This window comes from Bos indicus, chromosome 20, assembly GCF_029378745.1.
Source record: "Bos indicus isolate NIAB-ARS_2022 breed Sahiwal x Tharparkar chromosome 20, NIAB-ARS_B.indTharparkar_mat_pri_1.0, whole genome shotgun sequence".
NCBI lineage: Eukaryota > Metazoa > Chordata > Mammalia > Artiodactyla > Bovidae > Bos > Bos indicus.
This window is the reverse complement of record NC_091779.1, coordinates 17,599,020-17,608,963: the sequence shown is the minus strand read 5'-3', so window position 1 is coordinate 17,608,963 and position 9,944 is coordinate 17,599,020. Positions and strand designations below refer to the sequence as shown.

The 9,944-nt window shown below is 45.6% G+C and overlaps 1 pseudogene; it reads right to left on the bottom strand.

The window, feature by feature from the left end:
• Nucleotides 1-8,805: 8,805 nt before the first annotated feature.
• On the bottom strand, nt 8,806-8,900 carry LOC139178102 (U6 spliceosomal RNA; annotated as a pseudogene).
• Nucleotides 8,901-9,944: the final 1,044 nt, after the last annotated feature.

Below are 9,944 nucleotides of genomic sequence, written 5' to 3'. Positions count from 1 at the left end.
ATAATGAGAAGCAAATATGGAGGATTCTGTTGTTGTTGTTAACTTTGCCCTTCCACTGCCATTGCCAAGCTCCTTGACACTGGCAGTCACGAATGTCTCTGAGCCTCCCTCATCCATAAAGCCTGGAGGTTGCTTTCAATGTTCTCTTTGATGGTACCTTCTAGGGCAAAAGCTTTATGAAGCTTTCAGAGGGTCATTGGCTTCCTCCCCATCCAAGGCACCTATCAAGTAGGTGGGGCTTCCCTGGCGGCTCAGCTGGTAAAGAATCTGCCTGCAATACAGGAGACCTGGGTTTGATTCCTGGGTTGAGAAGATCCCCTGGAGAAGGGAACGGCTACCCACTCCAGTATTCTGGCCTGGAGAATTCCATGGACTGTATAGTCCATGGGGTCGCAAAGAGTCAGATACGACTGAGCAACTTTCATTTTCACTATCAGGTAGGTGAGCACTTCTTCCCTGCCTGCTGCCTTCCACAGTGGTTCAAAGTCTGGAGAAGAGCAAAGGTAATAGTCTCCTGACCCCTCCAAGGGGCCCTCTGCAGACTATTAGCCTTTGGTTGACTTTGGCTCTGCTGTTAGTTGGTAGGATTTGCAGTAAAATGGTTTCAGACCTAAACTTCCCCAGTGGCTCAGTGGTAAAGAATCGACCTGCCAATGCAGGAGATGCAGGAGATATGAGTTCAATCCCTGGGTCAGGAAGATCCCCTGGAGAAGGAATGGCAACCCACTCCAATATTCTTGTCTGGGAAATCTCATGGACAGAGGAGCCTGGTGGACTACGGGGTCACAAAGAGTTGGCCATAACTGACCATGCACGCGTGGCTTCATGCGTGTTTGAGTTGAAGTGTTGCTCAAACTGAGAGAGCACTGATTTTTAAGATTATGTTTGCATTCTAGTCTGTTCTAGAAAGACCTATCAAAAAACACCAAGAAACTCTGCTTCCAAAGCAGGTGGAGGAAATGGTGGAATGTTGCTGAAGGGAGCTCACTACTGTGTGGTTTTGTCGGAGATTTAATTTTTATTAGCCAATGCAAATGATCTGTTCCACATATGTAAAACAAAAGGACAAGAAACTGATCCCTGTGTCAACATCAGGATGTCTGACTTAAGATCCCATTCAAATAGCTCCCTAAAAATGATCAGACACTGAATATATTATTTTTCTGACTTTGACAAAACCAGTCTGCACAAAGCAGTGGCCCCATGAGGGTATGGATAAACCAACCGCGTTAAAACTTCAGCATTTTCATGTCAGTCACAGATTTTCTTAAGGGCCAAGTCACTGTTTAAGGACTAATGTGTTTGGAGAGGGGGAAAAAAATCGCACTGTGTTATTAGGCAGAATCCCCTTTATATACAGGGATTGGATCAGCTTGACCCTGATTGTGTTGCCTGCTTTATTGTCCTACTTCAAACACAGGGCCCTGGGCATCATCTTAAGGAAGGGCTGATTGAACTGTCGGCCTGACACTTGTCAGCTGTGGATAATACGGGTTTCAGTCCGTCATGCTCACACATAAATGAACCATGACAGAGATAGACTGTTGAATAGAAAAAGCAGTTTTTACTGTGGATAACCTTTCTTGAATAAATGTAACAAATAATAAAGTCTGAAAAAGAGGACATGTACCCTAGGAAAGCAGTGACGTTCAGAACCAAATGGTTATTATCTTTTGGGGCCATCAAAAATTGCCCATTATCAAAGCATGTGATTGAGAGAAAAGGGAAAAGTGCTATGATTATAATAAAAACGATGGCAGTTGAGCCCATGCAGTCTCCAATATAATATCACATAACAAAACCCAGTTACAGCTCACCAGGATTAGAAAGGAGGCATTGTTTGGGTACCAAATGGAAGCCACAATTGTTCTTAGGAAATGGTGGCACACATCTTAATTAAAACAGCAGAGGAAAAAAAAAATCTGAAACACTTTACTTCTCTAAAACATTTCTTCTTATGTTTTTTTTTTAAATAACTCCCAGTAGAAATTGTGAAACTCCACATTTCAATCAACACAGTCAAAAGAATGATTTGAATTTACAGGCCTGTAATTGGAACAAATTGGAAACAAAAGACGAGCTCGTTTAAGCCACGTGATGTGGCCGCAGTGCTGCTGTGTACAGTCTGCTAGGAGAAAAAAATCGTGTTTCTTTAAAGCAAAGCTAACTCTACTGCAGGCTGCTAGCAATTTGCATAAATGTCTCTACCATGATTTTTTTTTTTTATTTATGGGCCCTAAGTTTCTAATTAAATACTAATTAATACTATCACCAGAATTGTCTCCCATCCCCTGCTCTTCATAGCTTTGTCACTTTGATTAATGCACAGTCATTTATTAACTTATTTAACAAGCCAGGGTGCCTCATGACAAACTAGATTAAATTATCCTCATAACAGTCTCATTATTGCAAAAAAAAGGAGTCTTAAACTTAATAAAAATTATCCTCGATAATGTTAAAGCTTTTCCTCTGCACCCTTAAAAGCTAGAAATAGGTTTCTTGTTTGATTTATAATATATGGAGTTGTATAAAGCATCCATTAATAAAATGTATAAGTTCATTTAGGCTTGCACATTACACTCGTGCTGGAGCCTTGGGTGCTTATTATTTAACTTTTGCTGTAGTTATGAAGATAATTAATGTCCTGACCAGACAGGGACTAAAATACCCACTAGAATGAGATAATTAGAGACATAAATAATGTTTGGGCTCTCCTGTGCTGCTTTTTAAATTAATTGTTTTGTTTTCTACCCAAACTTGAGAAAGAAGAAAATAGGAGTTTACCAAGGAACCGTACAATAAAGGTGACATGTTTGTTTCAGTGGATCCACAAGGACTGTTAAGCTTCCCAGTTGCTGGGAAGGAGGAGGGACTGGGACTCGGCTCTTCGGAGCGGGGGGCGGGGTTGGAATGTTGGGCCCTCGCTGCTCTCTGGCTCCCTCTTGTGGTCAGGTCGTGGTGGCAAGCACACCTCCGCAAAGCTGCTTCATGACAGGAAGCCCAAGGGTTGAATCAGAACCGAGAACAGTCTATTACCTTGTGGGGTAAACTTCTCATCTTAGTCAAACTCTGAGAAGGAGAGCCCCAGAGGAAACTGAAGGGGCCTAGGGCAACAAATTTTTTCATGCTGACAAGGCAGAACGCAGGAAGCTGTGGCTCAGGCCTTGCTGATCTCAAAACAAAAATGTATAAATGCATTAAAACATATGTGGAACATGGGCTCTTGGTGGAGTGGTGTGTTACAGGAGGGTTTCAACATATTCTGAGGGAGTGTTTTCTACTCGTTTTCAGTTTCTTGCTAAAGTAGCATCCTTATTAAGGTCCCTAGGTAATCTGGTGCCGGAAGAGTAGATCGGGATCTGCTTAATGGAAAAGTGTTTGCTGGTTCGCCACGTGGTCTGTAGTGTCCGGGTCTTAGGCTGGGGCTGTTGGAAAGGGTCACAAACAGGGATCTGGACCCTGAACGCGTAGCACTTGACCTTTTGCGAAGCCCTTTGAGTACGTCATTATTAGCCGCTCCAGGATCCTGTGAGACCAGAGGGAGGCGCTGTCGTATGGTTGCCAAGGTGTCACCTGGCCGTTTGGAGTCTCACCCTTCCTTCCGGGCTGCTTCCTCCCGGGAAGGGCACTTGGCTCCTTTTCTTCTGGTTTCCAGTATCCTTCCTATGTTTCTGTATTTCTGCATCTCGCCTCCATTTTTTCTCTCTCACACTCTTCTCTCTCCCTCTCACCGTTCCTTTTTATCCTTGATTCAGAGCACAGATAACAATCACTGTACTTGTTCACTTACAAAAATAGCTCGCTTGTCAGAGCTGCACAGGGACTGGTGCCAGGGAAATTCCGTGAGCGGAGGAACGGTTCAGAGAACTGTCTTTGGGTTTCAAGAGCTTCATGGTCATAGTTATCTCAAGTTCACACCCATCCCCTGGAGGTGAGTAGATGGCACTGGTCTTTATCATTTGTGACTCTTGCTTAGCACTGATTAACATTTCCATCTTTGCAAGCCCATTACCAGAGACCTGATAGTAGACGGTAGTTTTGGCCCAGAAGAGATCAACATTATGTCAGATCTCAGCTCCCTGATTTACTAGGTTTCCTCCTGGTGACTTTATTTGAGGTCAAGGTATTAAGACCCCAGCTTGCCCAGAATTCATTTGTGACAAGTAGGCCAACTTAATTTAAGCAGGGCCCTGAGGAGCCATGTGAGATGTCACAGGTGAAAATGAAGCTTAGTAAAGGAGACACTCATGGTCAGCGCAGGAAGGTGAGAGCCCAGGGGATCTCATTCCTGCCCAGGACCTTCCCTTTCAGTCCCCATTGGCATCATTATGATGCCCTGAGGAGTGGGGGGCACATGGGAATGGTGGTAAGGTGGAGAGGTGGGTGTGGATTAACAAGGAGTAGTTGGGCAGACTTCATGACTCTGGTTTCAGAGTTTCTGATTTAGTCTGACAGAGGCCCAGGAATCTGCATTTTAAATAGGCCTGAAAGTGACTCTGAGGCAGGGGTCAGTCATGGATCACTGGATGTGAAACACTGGGCTGGGGAGGGGAGGAAGAGAAGATGAAAGAATTGACAGGAGGTGAGGGATTTTTTTCTGAATCCTCTTTACCCTCCTGAGAAAGTACGGTAGCTGTTGCGTGTCCTGCAGACATTGCTCACCTGGGCCTGCATCTCCAGGTAATGAGCAGAGGGCAGGGGAGGGGGGAGCGGTGGTGGGGAAAATGCAAACGATTCCTTCTGGCCAGAGAGGAAAGCCCACCCACCAGCACACTCTGGCTCTCATCATCACCTTTCCTAAGCGCTGCTCTGGCATCAGTGTCCCGGGCCTCTTCAGTGTTGCTTTCTCCAAGATTTGTCCCTCTCTCACCCACCTCCACCCTGTGATAGCCAAGGAATCCTTCTATGAGCTGGAGTCAGAAGGAGATGGAGGTGTCCTGAGCCCAGGCTTCTCCAAGCCTGCGAGTAAAGAGAAGTTTGTCTGGAGGGGCCCTATTTCCTGTCTCCATAGCAACCCTCTGGAACAGTGTGGGTGTGCAGTGGGCTTTAATTAAACTGATTCAGTCACATGTGGCCTAACAAGAGCCCGGTCAGCTGTGGTGTGTCTGGCTTCTGAAGGCCTGGTCTATTGTTGGGTCATGCTGGGCAGACAGGTGCTGTGGGGGCAAGTGGCCCTCGTACAGCTTCAGAACCAGGCCTGTGCCCAAATGGAACCCCTGACCTCTTGGGTTTTCTCTGTATGTTCTTCATGCCTTTGCCACCGTGTGGCCCAGAGTGATGGAGAAGCCACGTGTGTGCACCATGCAATGCATCAGACGCTGAGGATCGAGGGCAAGTGCCAGGACTGTCCTTGGTGCTGGTAGTACAAAGAGGCAGGAAGTTTTCTTGCCAACAGGCTTGGCTTTAGCCCTTGAGGCTGTCAGTGACAGGGCCTTGAGGAGAAAGATAAGTCTACAGAAGCTGCCTGGGGACCCAGCTGGCCACCAGCATCATGCAGCCCCTTGGAAGAGAACGGAACACCGTGGCTGATGGGTTCCGGGTTGGTTTCTCAGGATGGATGTGACAGTGGGGAGAGAGATGGGGATTGGGGCTGTGGTTCTGAGACTGGCATGTGCTTCCCTCCAGGGCCTGTGTGAAATGATCCACCGGGAATGGGTAGAGAATACTGAAACTCTTACGAGGCCATTAATGCCCTTGTATTTGTGTGTGTGTGTTAGTCGCTCAGTTGTGTCTGACTCTTGGCGACTGCATGAACTGTCGCCACCAGGCTCCTCTGTTCATGAAATTCTCCAGACAAAAATACTGTAGTGCATAGCCTTTCCCTTCTCCAGGGGATCTTCCCAACCCAGGGATTGAACTAGGGTCTCCTGCATTGTAGGCAGATTCTTTATGGTTTATGGTAAATTTTAAAAAGAAGAAAATGTTGATCTGATAGTAAACTGTATGCAATTTATGAATGAATGAATGAGTGAATGTCAGAGATATGTGCCTGATTATTTCTCCTATATCACTTTTGGATGTACATTATGAATTTATTTATTCGTGACCGTTGGTCTAGATTGTCAATAGAGTGCTTGAAGCTCTCGTCCCTAGAGTCTAGGTTGGATGGGGAACAAAGCCAAACCACAAGAGAGCTGAGAGAATGAGGGGAAATGGACAGAACGGGGGATGGAAGGTGGAGGACACCACTAGTGGGATGATGCTAAATGATGTCACTCAGTTGTGTCTGACTCTTTGCGACCCTGAGGACTGTAGCCCACCAGGCTCCTCCATCCACGGGATTCTCCAGGCACTCCCCATTCTCTACTGGAGTGGGTTGCCATTTCCTTCTCCAGGGGATCTTCCTGACCCAGGGATCGAACCCAGGTCTCCCGCATTGCAGGCAGATGCTTTAACCTCTGAGCCACCAGGGATGATGCTATGTTATTCCAAAGTCAGATTTGTAACCAGAGGAAGGAGGGAATGAAGGGGGGAGGGTAGTGATGGTCCATATAGATACGGAAGTGCCATGTTGATGGGAGGCTCTAGGATAGAAAAGAAGGTGGTAAGCCACCAAGATGCCAGTGGGAGGTTTGGGGGCAGTCGTGGGCTTCCCTGATAGCTCAGTTGGTAAAGAATCTGCCTGCAATGCAGGAGACCCTGGTTCAGTTCCTGGGCTGGGAAGATCTGCTGGAGAAGGGATAGGCTACCCACTCCAGTATTCTTGGGCTTCCCTTGTGGCTCAGCTGGTAAAGAATCCGCCTGCAAATGCGGGAGAACTGGGTTTGATCCCTGGGTTGGGAAGATCCCCTGGAGAAGGGAAAGGCTACCCACTAAAGTATTCTTGGCCTGGAGAATTTCATGGACTATATAGTGCATGGGGTTGCAAAGAGTTGGACACAACTGAGCGACTTTTCACTCACTCACAGTGGGCGAACAGGTGGCGTGAGGAGGGAAGGAGGGATTTATATGAAGGTGGAAGAGCAATGTTGTCTCCAAGGGGTCAAGAGGACACAGATCTCCTTCCCCATCCCTGGGAGTCTGGGAGCAGTGGAGTGGGATGGTGAGTTGATGGCTGAGAGAACCAGACTCCAAAGGAAACAGGAAGAGAAAGGAGTGCTTCCCCCACTAGTCAGGGGAGGATTTCTCACCATGGAACAGAAGTTTCAGAGGGTGCAATAGGAGTAGGTGTTGGTGGAGCAAATGAGACAGGCTGGAGGTGTCTGTGGGGAAAGAGGGCACACTGCCCACACTCAGGGCTCACCCCTCTGCACCACGGGTGTGCTGATATCAAATGCTCTATTGGGTGGGTTGTGGAATAAATGTGGTAAGCATAGCTGAAATTTTTTTTAAGAGAGTGTACAAATGTCTTTTCATTCAAAAACACAAAATATGTTATCTGTGGGCGTGCACCATGACAGCCGTAAACCATCATGCACTTTGTCAGCCGATACCCCTAACTGAAACCTGTAACCTTTTCTTTGGTCTTTTTTTTTTTTTTCAAGTGATTTCTCTGAAGTTACTGGTGAGAAATGCAGCTCTGAGAACACGCCACCTCCACACCGCCTCCACACCACCTCCACCCACTCTGGCCATGCAGGATCCGCCCCCTCTTCAGTATCTTTGCTACAACTTCTGCTCTGTTTCACACAGCAGAAACAGCCATGAGGCAGCTCTCAGTACCTTAGTAGGACCGGTGATGCCTTTTTTTTTTTTTCCTTAGTCATATCTCCAAGCAGAGCATCATCACCAGCTTCTGAATTGGCTTTGACGAACGTTCTTAGCTGTCAAGGATCCTTTTAACTGTCACTTTGGGCAAGGTTATGTTATTGCAGACATTTTGCATATTTAACAAAAATAATTTCTATAGCAGTTTTTTAAAAAAAATTTATTGGATTTGATGTGTCCAAAGCTGGAATATGATGAACCCAACCAAACCACCTCCTAGAAAGATGGCTTCTTCAAAAGCAGCTGGGCAGCACTGAATGCATCTGGAACTCTTTCCTCTCATTCATTCCACCCCACATGTTCCACCAGTCTTCAGCATGGCTGTTGCATCTGATTGTTTTATAGTACTCAATTCTTCCTCTTCGTACTCACTGACAGTAACCTTCCTTGATTATGATTTTCAATTTGTGACTGATCACCTTTTCCTTTCAAGAGCAGAGACTCATCTTTGACCTCAATGACTTCTCCTTTTCTGAGGCTGAACATCTTCAAGATTTAGGGTCAACTCCTCCTCTCTAAACACCTGCAAAAGCATTTAAAAATGAGTCAGTTCCAGGGCTTAGTTTTCCTTTATTATACCAAATTTATTCATAATACATTATGCAGGTGTTTTGATGAGAATCCAGAAACATCTTGAGACACCATATTTCTCTGAAATGTGAGAATTTAAAACCATCGCTGTTCCAGGACAAGTCTTGTGGATAGAGCTTTTTATTGCATTCATTTGCATTATTGTGTTCCCTTCTCAGAACTCCTGTCAATTAACAACAGCTTGATCTTGCAGTTGAGATAGCAGAACCCAGAGAAAATTCACCCCAAGTCACACACTTGCAAGATGGTGGAGCCAGGACTAGACCCAGTGTTCTTTCTGCTAGATCATTCTGCCTTTTCAGAATTAAGGACAGATCAGACAATACGCTTATTCCTGATCGGGCATATGACAGGTTCGAGCTGGAGGGGACCCCTCTCTATACCTATTTCAACTCCACCTTCCTAGATATTCAGTAGATGTATCTAATTAGGAAAAATGCAAATTATTTGACTGTGTACCTATAAATATTATCCCTGGAAAGAAAAAGAACATTTGGTAAATGTGAAAAAAAAATGGGGAAAATTTGCATGTTATCCTTGTGTAGGGGCCATGTTAATCTTCTCTGTATTGTTCCAGTTTTAGTACACATGCTGCCAAGCAATCTCCAGGCTCTTTTAAAATGAATATACTATAAGAGAAAATACTAGAGTATATCACATATAGTAAAGATAACTACTGTTTTGTGAGATTTTGTGTTGTGCATATCTGTAATACTGTGGGTGATGATGTAAAATTTATTCCATACTGTGGATTGTGCTAACAATTGTTGAAAAGTCACGGGTACAGCAGAAAGATCATTAGAAAATGGCTTCAATGACTTGATTCCAGTCATTACTCTGCCAATAACCACCTGCATGAGCATGGCCAAGAAACTTACACCCTCAGGGCTTCCACTTCCTTATCTTTAAAGCAAGCAGGTCCAACTACATGTTTTTGAGATCCCTTCCTCTAAGATTGTATCATTCTGGCAATTCCTTCATGGTACCAGTGAGACACAAAAGCCTTCCGAATGAGAACGGTGGGTGGAGGGCGGTGGCTGGAGCAGGAAGTTGACACGGGCCAGGTGCAGTCACCTGCCTGCCCACAGCAGCTGCTGCCCTGGTGCTCACTATTGCTGCTTGTCGTCTTTGCTGGCAGCACCCCGACATGCTGCTGCCACAAGGGTGTGAATGATCACCACGGCTGAATCCAAGTTGGAGCCTGTGGGCAGCCGTGGAGGCGAGGACTGCCAAACACACACACCTGGTCCCACCCTTGGCACTACTGGGTGCTCCGAAGCTGTTCTTGATGACAGGCATGGTAAACATTCCGAGGCGGGAGCAAAGAAAATGCAGCGTAAAGAGAACAAGTTGAAACTGAGGAGCCATTTTCCCTTTACAGCTGACATGGAGTAACAGAGACCTTCCTTAGAAAAGAAGAAGGAAGGGGAGCAATTTCAGAAGATATGTAGGGTAAAATGCTTAGTTCGACTCCTTTTCTGGTGTAAACGAGAACTTCCTTTTGTGTAAAGAACAGGGACCTGTTACCACTTTTTACTCATTTGATGCATAAGATGCAAAGTTTATTTCATGGTGGAGAATGACCCAAGAGGTTGCTTGCTTTCCTGTAATAGAGAAGACATCTTTGACACTGGCACACAGGATCC